The sequence below is a fragment of the Cebidichthys violaceus genome, unplaced genomic scaffold (assembly GCF_023349555.1).
Source record: "Cebidichthys violaceus isolate CVI_PGR_0920_01 unplaced genomic scaffold, fCebVio1.0.p SCAF_19, whole genome shotgun sequence".
In the NCBI taxonomy this organism is placed as follows: Eukaryota; Metazoa; Chordata; class Actinopteri; order Perciformes; family Stichaeidae; genus Cebidichthys; species Cebidichthys violaceus.
Window position 1 is genome coordinate 7477513 of NW_027176361.1, and position 12730 is coordinate 7490242.

General features: G+C 44.4%; 1 protein-coding gene across 5 annotated transcripts in view; it reads right to left on the minus strand.

Annotated features, from left to right (window-relative positions):
- The window catches only part of ppargc1a (peroxisome proliferator-activated receptor gamma, coactivator 1 alpha), a 141632-nt gene that overhangs the window by 110436 nt on the left and 18466 nt on the right, over nucleotides 1-12730 (minus strand). The window lies entirely within an intron of this gene.

Here is a 12730-nt window from a genome sequence, read left to right on the forward strand (position 1 = left end):
AAATCGATCATCTACATTGCGGTTACACTTTGGAAAAAGGCCAGAACGATGATGTAAAGGGCTGCATGTATGATTGTATAAACCAGATGCTTAAGAAAATAGAAATTCACCAACCATCAGGGGAATTACAAAAGGGCGAGAGGCAAGTTTCAAAGCCAGCAGTTAAGCTTGTTGACACATTTTAATCTAGGAAAGCCAGACGTGCGCCTCCCAACCCCTGACTTTGTGGAGAGATGTAAAGGCTGGAGTGTGCTTGAAACAGATGTCAGGCTCTTTTTTTTCCCTCGTCCCTCTGAGTGTGATATGGATGCCATCAACATCACGGGCTGCATTCATAACAGCGTTATTGTACCTGGGCTCGGCTCAATTGGAATTCACGGCCACGCCACGCTGTTAAGGCTCTATCTTAAAACATGCACCTGGCTACGTATGGAAAATAAGCTTGTTATCCGCTGGAGGGAGATGAGGAACCCCGCTGGCTCTCAGCAGACTCACCTTGATGGCCAAAAGGCTTTTTCAGAAACAAAGTCTTTCTCTCTTTTTTCGGAGAACAGGGGGAAATGCAATTGATCTTTAATTTGCATAATCCATTTGTGATTACACGGCTAATTTTCACCTCAAGTTTATCGTAATTCTGCCAAACTTTGATATGACCAAACATGGGTGCATAAATATTTATCAAACTGAGAAAAAGTCCAATTTCAAATGGAAACTTCTTATTGCAGCATGCTGGATCTGAAAACGACCCAGGATATCAGAAATTGCACCTTAATTATGAGGCAACTCACAACAAGAAACCATCTGTTATGTTTTGTTATTATCTAGTCAAATAATTCCTTCCTGAGTGGATACAAAGGGAAGTTATGAAGCAGAAAGAAAGAGCCGCAGCACTGGCAAGTATAAAAAATATCAGTGCATCTAAGTGGAACAGTGGGTGACTCAAAAGGTGACGCTACATGAATCTATATCAAACCCTGGCATGTTTGTTGCCCTGAATTATTTGTAGTCGCAAATCCCTCTACTGCTGTGAACCAACCTCAAATCAACAGCTAAATTAGCACCCTGTCAATTAACAGAAAGGGATCAAAGTTGATATTCAGCTCAACAGCCTTCATGGGGAGGACAATTCCTGCCTAATTGTCTTGGCTGCTGCTGGGATTGAGTGTCCCCTTATGTAACAAGTACAATGACTAACACAGTGATAGCACGGAGGGGGGGGGTGGGGAGGGGAGGACAAACCAGGAAAACCAATAGAGCTCTGTGCTGAATTTCCAGCCTGGAGATTATACAAGCAATTCACGGAACACGTCAGTTTAATAAAAGCTGAAGTGATGCGTTTGGCGCCAAAGACGTCGTCAACAACAACAACAACAAAAAACGCGTCGAGGGTTCGTGAGGTCTTCTCTGAAAGCTTCTCCTGGTGTGCTCCATAATCAAAAACCAATTCAGAAACCTAACTACCAAAGAGGAGCTTATGCTGCGCACATCTCCGCAGCGCTTAAGTTATACATAAACACCGCTGCCACGGAGCCAGATAAGCAATGGGCATGCCTGGGGGAGATAGCGGAGGTCAGTCCCCTTGTCCATTCATATTCTCCTCTTCCTCGTGCTGGCCTTTCATGCTAATTATAAGATTTAGCTGTAATCCTGCACAAAGACACAATCGGCCATATAGGAAATATGTATACTATGCTGCTCTCGTTCGTACTGTACATTCCCTCCACTTAATGGTTTATGGGATCTAGTCTCACCTCTGCTTGGCACACGGCTACACGGACTTATGCAAATATGGTCGGCTCACCTGCGGTGTTTGTGTGTGAGGAGACGCGTGCAGGGTGGAATCACTGGCATGGCGGGGGGGGGGGCAAGGAATCGCAGTGGAGATTTAACTCCCAGCAGGACAGGTTACCAGAGTAACAAAGCCTGAAGGTCAATTATTCTAACTCATTTGTTTGTTTAGGGCCGAGTGGCGCTGCTTTATCAAGCCCGGCCTTGACATACTTGGATAGTTGCCCTCTTAACGCTCCACACAAGGTAGTTTCCTCTCAACAATTGATCGAACACACACACACACACACACACACACACACACAAACAAACACACGTGCGCTTACCGAGTAGATGCTGATCACTCAAAAACATGGTTGGCTGGTCTTCACAGGAAAGGCTGTGGCACTGCTGTAGATAATTCATCAGAGGGGACTCCATTGTCTTTCACACAGGAGGAGGATAACTGTCCGGTCCCTGCCAGCCAAGGTCCGGGGCCACCGGCTAATGGCACGGCGCTCCAATTAGAGGCGACAGAAAGGAAGGTCCCGACCCCCATAAACCTTGTCAGCGGAGAGCTGTCAATCAGAGCGCAGCAAAGGGGAGGACCCCTTTGCCTGGCAGTTATTGGCATGATGGGCGAGTCTAGGTCCGTCGTGATGAGGTCGACATTGACCTGCGTGCTTATCTCCGATCAAACATCTGCTGCTGATACAAGCGCAGGGGGGGGGTAGCGGAGCGGAACCTGCATCAGTTATGGCGGGGATGAATGGATGGTATTTCAATTAGAGGTCACCTGGACACTATTGTCATGCACATGTGAGATTTAATTTCCTGATTGCCCGAGTCCGTCCTCATACCTCCCTTAAGTAGGAGCAACACATTTTCCGTGAAGCCGAAAGAGGCTCATTTCATCCAAGAGTAGAGCATTTAAGTACTGTAAATTCAGATAGTTCTGCAAATTTATGTCCTGTGTTTTGAAACCGTTTCTCTAGTATAAAAAAAAAAAAAAATGTTAGGCAGAAGGTATTACATCAGGCTGTGAAGGAGTTGTCATTTATTCGAACCACATTTTAAAATGTATGAGATGCTGGAACAAACAACAAATCTAAATGGAGATGATTTCTGTGCTCCGAGATGTTTTGACGGCAATAAGGCAATTTCACGTATAACGAGACAATCAGGAAAAACACGAAATACTGTGCTGTGGGATTAAGCAGAGTTCTCTTTTCGAGAGAAAAAGTTTAAAAAAGGAATCAACCAAAACAACCACACAGGAGTGCTGGTTCTAGTAAACATGAGATCACTCACCTCTTACAAAGACAATGAAAGGAAAAGGATGACTGGACCCGTCAGTGTTGAACCTGCCCTCTGAGCCCATTCCTTTCTGCATTTCATATTTGCATTTTATGCTCACTTGAAGCACTTCACACACACAATCTGAAGTCATGCCACAGAAAAAAAAACTAATTTAAGTTTTTGGTCTAAGTGTGCTTGTGTGACGTGTATTTAAATATAGCAAAAAGTACTTCCAATTGATAAAAATGAATATCCTATGTAGTAAATGTAGTCCAAGTGCATATATGTACAACTTCACGAGAAAAAAAAAAAACAGCCCTCAAAAGCATCTCATGCTGTGCCAGCTTAAGGATGCGTAGGAAAAACTAGGCTGCAGTAAACAGTCAGCGTCACAGAGGCAGAGAACAGTGCCAGTAAAACAAATGTACTTCAAGCTCTTCCTGCCCACCGGCCTGCATTCACTGCTCTCCCCGTGCTCCTGCAGTCTGGCACAGTCCGGCTTCTGAGAGTCGAATTTGGCTCTTTGAAAAGGCTGAATACAAATAATGTTAATTTAGAAAATGTTTTTGAATTCAACCTGAGTCCTGAGGGGGGGAAAGGTCATTTAATAAAATACAAATTAAATTCTACCTTCTAAAGCAAATGCCAAAATCATCATCTTGCACACATATTTAAGGACAGGTTGTACAAGTTTTACTGGCTTCAAGTTACTAGAGAGTTTTCCTTCATGCAAAATACTGTAGCACCTTGCTGTACCATGCAACATTGTCCAGGACTGAGGTTTATCCATGTTAATCCATGTTAATAACTACTAAATTAACAAGTGTATCAAACAAGCGTGATTGTTATGCTATCCATAGATACGTTTTCTGCCATGTTCAAGTTGGAAGGAAGATACAAAAGGAGAGAGACAGCATGAAACATAAAGCGGTGTGCGCTGACGACCTCTTATTATTGGATGGGGGCAGTGCTTCTCGAGCTGGCCGAGAATGATCCGACACTCATTTCAGGCATTAGATCACACTGATTATCATCCCACCTGGGCTGTGGTGCGACTCTCTGCTCCTGCAATATTGTTCGCTCTCACTTCCCGGGATAACTGGAGACGAGGTGTTGTCACTGACAACACAAACCATCCTCTCTAGACATTCTCCGCCCCAGACGTGTGGAGATTCCTCGACACTGACAACCATGCGGCAGTGCTATGACAACCTGTTAGTAAGGTAACGTGGTGTGTGTGTGTGTGTGTGTGTGTGTGTGTGTGTGTGTGTGTGTGTGTGTGACGTTTGTAAGTGGGTGTTTGATGGAAAGATGATTGAGGGGATGGAACATGGTAAAAGACATGCAGTCCTAGTCGCTGTCATTTTGCGAGGTGTGTGATGAAGTTGGTGCGTCTGTGAGCGACTTGTTTTTCTTTCCATCTTTTAACTCCTAACCGAGCACGCCCTCCCGTCCTCTTCCTGCTCCGGTTCTCCTCCTCCTCCTCACCTCGCCTCGTCCCAAAACCCAGAACAATACATCAACGGGTGTCCAGACCGCCGCTCTGTAATAACTCTGCAATCTCTGGAGGAAATACTCCGTCACAATGCATGCGACAACATCTTCTTTCTTTCTTTTTTAATCAATTGAGCAAAACAAACAATGCACACTGACAAACGCTGCCAACAACCAACCACCAAAAAAAAACAAAAACAAAAACACAACAAATGAAGAGTGATACACAAATGGAAAACTAAATTACCTTCCCCATTTATCAGAGTACATTTCCTGTATTAAAATTGTGAGAAATTATGAGAGAAAGAAAGAAGACAGTGGGGGTATGGAGAGAAAGAGAAAAAGAAAGCAAGGAACACTCAATCATTAAATTATGCCCATTCTAATTGTGTTCCCTTCCATCACTTTCAATTATTAAACACCGCCTTTAAGAATGAGTTACGTTACAACTACAGAAAAGACCAATAGTCCCTAAAGCTGCACGTTACATTAGGAGACGCGGAGAGCAAACGACTTTCATTTAGCTTTACAGCTGACTAGCTTTTATGTCCCTCTGAAAACTATCCTCAGAGCCAAACGGTCACGTGGAACAGAATGAGACTGGGGGAACGGGGGGGTAAAGATAGATGCGAGGTGGGAGTATATCAGTCCACAAGCACAATGGCTATAATTAATCATCAGCTGTGTTATTTCTTATCAGGAGATTATTTAGGGGAGGAGAGGTTGCGAGATGGGAGGGAGAATGCTAAGGTGGTAGGGAGTGTTGGCCACGGGCTAAAGGTGTGCATGGGAAGCGGTGCACACTGACATTTTTAATAATGCAAATAACGAAAACAAAATACAATCCTTGGAACAGAGCCTTGCTCAACAGTGGGTCATGTGGCTTGCTTCAAATGCTTATTTTAGAGGCCGATCTCATTGTTTGGTCAATCTTTTCTGTGTTTAACAGCTTAACAAAAAAACATCTCCCAATTCCTCGACCATTCCGGGTGAAACGTCACGACTCAGACAAAGAGGCGAGTCAATGAGCAAGTGGGCCACAGCTGGTTCAGAAACGTTGACGGAGCCAAGCGAACACAGAGAAAGAGTTGAGGATGGTACATTTGAAAAAGGTGTTGGTGAATACGATGAATATGGACCAATTTTTGATGATTCCATGACCGTATAGAGCCAGGTAGACAAAATGTTTGCTAGTGTACACATAACATATAACATATGGAGAGTAAAAGATTTATGACATGCAGCCGTTGGGGATTTTATGCTTCACTAGGCCCAAATGAAAAAAGACAAAAATAAGATAAACGGGGAAAATAAAAACAAAACACAAGCATTCAGTCATCGGGGGGGTTGTGCCCCCCAAAATTGGTGGAAAAAGCTTTAAAAAAATAAATAAAAAACAGCTATCCAGCTCTGTCTCAACATCTACAACCACAACTTGATTTTAGAGACATAATACCTCCAGGGAAAGCTGGACTTTTGGGGAAACAACCTTTCTACAAAGTTGTATGGCTGTTATGAGCAATAGCCTTCCTGGAAAAAAATATTGCCTTGAACACACACACACACACACACACACACACACACACACACACACACACACACACACACACACACACACACACACACACACACACACACACACACACACACACACACGCTGAACGAGTCGTGTGAGAGTTTGTGAGCGGATGCTTTGATAGAGTTTTGCCGTTTTTTTTAAACGTGGCGCCCATTTACTGAAACTCATCGAGACTTCACTACGTTTTATGATTCTTCATTCACTGTGGAGGCAACAAGGGGTGAGTGACTTAATATACAAATGGTAATTCTGTGAGTGAAGTATTCCTTTTAATCAAGGCTCTTGTATTCTCAGAAGAAAAATCTCATAAAAGAAATGTTTGTTCACAGTGAAAAGCTCAAATCAATACAAAGCATACCTCCTCGGACCCAGGGGAGCCGCTGATGAGCGCCTGTCACCTTTAACTAACCTTTGAGGAGCTTTAATTTGTTGCTTCTATCAAGAGTGGGATTTGCAACAGGATGACATGTATCAAACAGCTGAGAGGAAGTAATGATTGCAGCGGTATAATCCTGCAGCGGTCGCATTTAAAATCCACATAAATATGAGAATTCTCAGCAGTGAAGGTAGAGAGATATCAGGTATTTGAGTGTCTGGATATCTTGGCTTGTTTCATTTCTCATAGCTCAGGATCATATGGTTCTAATAAGCGCTGCACCAATCCCCCAAATATGGATATATAGACACAGGAGTAGCAATGCCAGAACCTCTGAATCTTTTGGCTAGGTGGCGCTTGACTGTTTCATCATCAATATGGGATCAAGTACCCTCTCTAATGACTCGAATATCGATGCCCTGCACTTACAGAGGCACCGAGCCTCCAAAATGTCAACAGTGGCATTTTATGTGCTAATGCCATATGGGTGCAGTGGGCTGGTAAAAAGCTTTTCCTCCTGCACGCCACGCTCAAATGCTAATACCTCGGCACTCTCTGGTCCGCTTCATTTTCAGTTCTGCTAGATTAGCGGCTGACGTCTCACAGCGAGCGGGCCAGCCTGCGTTTGATACAGAGGAAGTTGTTCGTGGGTGGCCATTCTGACTCAACCTCAACAGATTGGTGTGCCGTACAAAGTGAGTACATTCAGTGCTCTGCCCGGGACATTTTTTTTTTTTTTTTTTTTTTTAACATAGTGGCAAGGTGAAGGGCCCGAACGCAACCTGTGCAACTTGTTCCACAGGAAAAAAAATAATTATGTAACATCCATATTTTCCACCCAGAAATAGCAACATGCGCCTGGCACAGTGTTGGGGAGCCATGCATGACAGCACCCAAGAAGTGTGACAAAACAAAAGCTGCAGGAGACATCAATCAACATCGCTCATTTTGTTGACAAGATTTTAGACCTTTTGCCAATATTTCTAGAATATAGAAAAATAAGCTACACTACATAACAATTGCCCTCCATTTGTCAGCGCAAAATCTAACACCAGCGGTAAAGATGTGTAGATAGGTCATCCACGTATTAAGAAAGGGTTTTTAACTCACAATCAGAGCTGCTGCTTGTCCTGTACTTAGCAAGTTTCTTGACCCGGTGCATCACTCCCTCGTTTCCCTTCATAGGTAGAGAGAGATTTGGTCTAATAGCGTTGCTCTTTGACAGGCCAACAGTCTCTTTGTTCCTCATCACACTCCATAACCCAACTGATGGCCATGACTCATTTTGTCACTCATCTCCCACACAAAGGCTGTCCTTGCCTTTTTGCCCCGTCAACTGACTCGCTCTAAATCTTTCTGTAAAGATGGGAATAGCGCCCAGGCTTCCTCCCCCCCCCCCCCTCAGAACGGATTTGAAATTAGGTAGATAACCCCTGGTGCGCTTACTCTTTCTGCAATGTCTTGCACACTTGTCAGGACCTGCAGGTGTGCCCACATCTTTGCACACACACCCCCCCACTCGGCCTGCGATGTGACAAGAACAGAGCAAACTGGTTCTCTGCAAATTGCAGAATGTAAGAAAAAAAACCTAAAAAAAAATACGCTGAGGCCTGGAGAACGGCGGCGTTTATCTGCTCCCGAGATCTACAGATGAGCTGACTGATCTAAAGCAAGCAGGGCTCGGGGCAAAATGAGATTTCTAATCCTAAACACATTCTGAGGCAAGGCGGAACAGAAGACCAGAGCGCCCTTATTTACATAGGCTGGTATCACAAACACAAAGCGACAGGGAGGCGATCCAGGCAGGCAAAATGTCAGCCTTGTTTGAGTGACCTCATTATGGAGATTAATACTGACATAACTTGCCATTTAGACAGGATCGAGTAATCCTGCAGGTTAAGATTATTTGAGTATCAATAGCTTGTCGGCCAATTCAAAGATCCATTAGGCTGACCGAGCCTTGAGAGGAGTGAGAATTTGTTTTGCGATGCCTGAAAGCGCTGCTGAAATGTCAGCGCAGCCGTCACGGAGATCTGATCAGTTTCAGGGTAGCAGTGTGTTGACATTCAGTCCTTAAGCCAAATAAATACCCCTTTCAGTTGTGGAATCAAAAGCCCTTTCTGTGTTGTGTGTGCAGTTTATACATTTTAGTGTGCAGTTTGTTCAATCATTGCTCTTCAGCTGTCTGCCCTCTCTCCTCTGTTTTTCCGTCTCGACGAGAACACACAATATAATTGTGTTCATTCACTGCGATTGTGTATCTGCCATTAAATGGTAAAGACAACGCATACACTTAAACTCACCGAGAGTATCCGAGCGTATCCATTCACGGAGAACAATTTGGAAACATCGTCCAATTCAGATTTTAGGGCTACATTAATTACAAGAAAGAAAGAAGAAGAAAAAAAGAATGTGATCTATAACAAATTAATTAGGGCTGGGTGAGTGAATGTAGTGAATGCTGGGGGAACAACTGGAGAATCAAAGATGCTCTTAAATCATCAGTTGTTCTACAAGCCCCCACGGCAAACCCAAATTAAAAAAATGACCATCATTTATTGGTCACAGCTTCAAGCTATAGTTCCCGGAGCAGAAACCCAATAACTGTTCCCAGACCTGTTTGAAAGACCACGACTATAAAAGGGAAGCACTTCACTTTTAATAACAGTATTTAAGCACAATTTAAAACGTGCTGCTTTCTGTCAGACTGTTGCACTAGGTGAATGTATCACTTGATCACTCGAGTGTGAAGAACTCACAACTCAACACACAACTAGTTTCACACTAAAGTCACCACTTTGGTCATTTGGACCATCTGTACACGCGTTGTAATCTGAATGAAGTTCAACATAATCGAAACATTGTTGCACCGAAAATGGGAGAGAACTGGTGATGACAATTAAAACATTCAATACACTTTTAATCAAAGGGGAACATAATGCATGTGTTTGAACTAACATGAACCCATTGCTTCTGTTGCACTTTGGTTTGAGGATGTATATCATCACATGTGATTATTGTCAAATAATAAAAGCATTATTTTTCTGTTCAACTGATGCGTGATAAAACTATACATAAATGTTAAGGTAAGTAGTCCTGTAGTCACAGGAAATGTGCTCCTTGTTTAAATAACAAAAAAGGACATTTTCCTCTTCACAGACTTTACATAAGATTTACTTGCAAAAACAATAAACTTAATATGATGTGTTGCTGAGTTGTTGTTTTTAGGAATATCCCTACACCACTATAATATAATAGTCACACCTGGCATTCATGGCAAAATAACGAGCTTTACCCAACAGAACATCCTGCAGCTGGCCTTCTTGAACAAACCAACTGATATTGCGGGAAACAGCTTTATTAGCAGAGATCAACACTCCAGTTCAGCTGACTCAACCTCATGACCCGCAAAAACACAGTCAGGGGGGGAAGGGGGAGGAGTCAGCTGGCACTGTTTCCACTCCATGAGAACTTGGCACGGGCTGCACTTACTAGAGCTGGCATCACTTTCCCCCTCATCAGCCGTGTAAAACGTCCAGCCGTGACGCGAGGCGGGAGTATTTCGGGATGAAGTGCGTGGGTTCCCAGAGAGTGACTGGAGATAATTTTAACTGGATGAGCACGATTCCTTCCCATTCCAGCATTCCAGTGGAGAAGTTATTTTCGGCTGATGCTTTTCAAGGCGCCGGGCACAGCGGAAAGAAATGGCACACAGTTGGAAGAAACAGGAAATGAAACGTCTTGACGCGGTGCGACGTCCTGCAGCCAGGGAGAGGTGCTAAAAACGAGCGTATCCTACGTAGTGGTACCGTCGAGCTTTCGGCCGGAGAACAAGTCTAATTCTGTGGGTGTAATATTGTTTCACAGCATCCGATATGTCAAAGTCTTCCAAAGCAATCTATGATAGTATGATTACATTACACATCTATAATACTGTAACAAGGGGACTCCTGTGCATATCTGGTTTATTTATACTGAGGATTTAGATTATACCTGTGTTTCTGCATGCTGTGATAATTAACAGGGTTAAGCAAACTGAAAGAATAGCAGATTCTATTGGCTCAGGAACACGCTGCACATTGCAAATATAGATGGACACCTTTTTTTACTCTCTAATTCATACCTTCTTCTGCACAGAGACACTCATTACATGATCAACACCTTCCTGGGCGTATTGCCATGTCCTAGATTTACACAGCACACCTCGCACACTTCACTCATGGACTCAAGAGCAAAAAAAAGGAAGAATAATGTGATCATTCCTATAAAAAGGTGCAAACACAGTTTTGTCTGTGGTTCACGAGCGACTACTTTCCGGGTTTCCTGTTGCAATGCTTTGTGCGGACATTGCATTTTCTCTGTTCCTGGGTTTCGTGTAAAGTGATCCTGGCACACCGCTGTTCCGGACCGTCTCGAGTGATCCATTACTCAGGCATGCCAACTGCATCATTTTTAGTCTTCCAGCTTTTGCAGCTTGTAGAACAGGCACACAATCAGAAATTTCATCCCCGGTGCTTCTTGCAGCGCATGTTTCTATTACAAATCAGTGATTTTCGTCTTTCCCGTGCTTCTCGTAAGTCTTCACAGTGTTAAACCGTTTCGGGTTAACTATTCCAGGCTGCAACAGGGGCCTGTGTACATCACTCATAATAACCTGCAAGCGAAACAGGTAACTTCACCATGTGAATTCGTTCTAATGTATTTGGCCCCAGGCTTTGTGGAACTAAGCCAATGGAGAATCTGATTGTATTCAGACAATGACAAATAGACACACTGCCTTCATTGAAGCTCATGCAATAATTAGCTTCCGTCAGGACCAAGGAAAGCTGACGGTTGAGTAGTTGTCACATTAAAGTTGTAAGGAGGAGAGAAGCTGCGGGCCAAGTGTGAAGCATGAAACATCTGCATAAGTGCAATAGTCTCCAGCTTCTGACATGTTCAGGAAGTAAAGGTCATGCGAGGTGGCGAGTGTTAGGATGGGTTGTAGAAATGGTTAAAGTAGGGCCTTACTTTTTCCTCAGTGTGTGTGTGTGTGTGTGTGTGTGTGTGTGTGTGTGTGTGTGTGTGTGTGTGTGAGCGTGCGCGCGTGTGTGTGCGTGGTAAGGCCCGGTGCGCCACGGCTCGTTCTCCTAATCGTGCAGAAACTCAGACTACTTACAGGAGCAATGAGGGAGGTAATGAGAAAGTAATTTTTACTAATTTCAGCTAGCTTTGCCTCCATTCTCTATGACTGTGTGCCGTCTGCATCATTACAGGCAACATCTGCAACGACTCGCCATGCGTACGCCACCAAGAAGGGCGAGAGAAGTACATGAAAGACTACAAGCTGGTGACGGAGTTCTGATGTGGCTTGAAGGAAACAATGCCTTCCAGTCCTCCACGCTCACACTGCCTCCTGTTGTCGGGATTCTTACTCATCAAGGTGGTTGCGGTCCGAGACAATGAAACCCTTTTTTCTCCCAACAAGTCTGTCGCCAAGCAGCTGCCGCTAATCTCTGTTAGCAGAGCCCCGCTAAACAGCTGACTACAGCCTTTAATCTGGTCCCACCACAATCATTACCTCTGGAGCCAGGAGGGGGAGGGGGAGGGGGGGCTAACACAATTGCAGAAGAGTAAACAAATGAAACCAGATTTGTGTCCATTCGTCTGTCATTCCTCTGGCTTTCATGTAACCTCATTTGAATATTGGTTAAGGAGCCAAAGTCGCGATCACTTCATCAGGCTGTCGAGCACACGCTCCACGGCTCGGGTCTGAGTTTGCCCAGTCTGTCCGATTTGTCACGGTCTTCTTTTTGCTACCTTTGAAACTTCATATTCTAACTCAGTTGTGTTCCACCTTTGACCTCCGGGAGATCCAAGCTTGGACGTACGAGCGCTCTTTCTACAAAACAGTCCAACCTCATGGAGCCGCCTGTGGCCCCTGTGGCTCCCATAGCGAGCCCTGGCTCGACAGACTCTCGGTCGCTTCGTCGTTTTCGCGTCACGCTTGCCCGTCAAACTAACACACACACACTGAGGCGGCCACTTCAGATGACAAACATCGGCACAAAGTGGTCTTTGTTAAACACGTCTGCACACGTCACACAGCACGCTCCCCACGGAGACGGCATTTCTTCTTCCTCTTGAACCACAAGTCCCTGCCTCGGTCGCAGTGCTTATACGAAAGACTTGTGATACGAGTCCTCCGCCGTGAGCACATGAAGGAACAGGTGCCC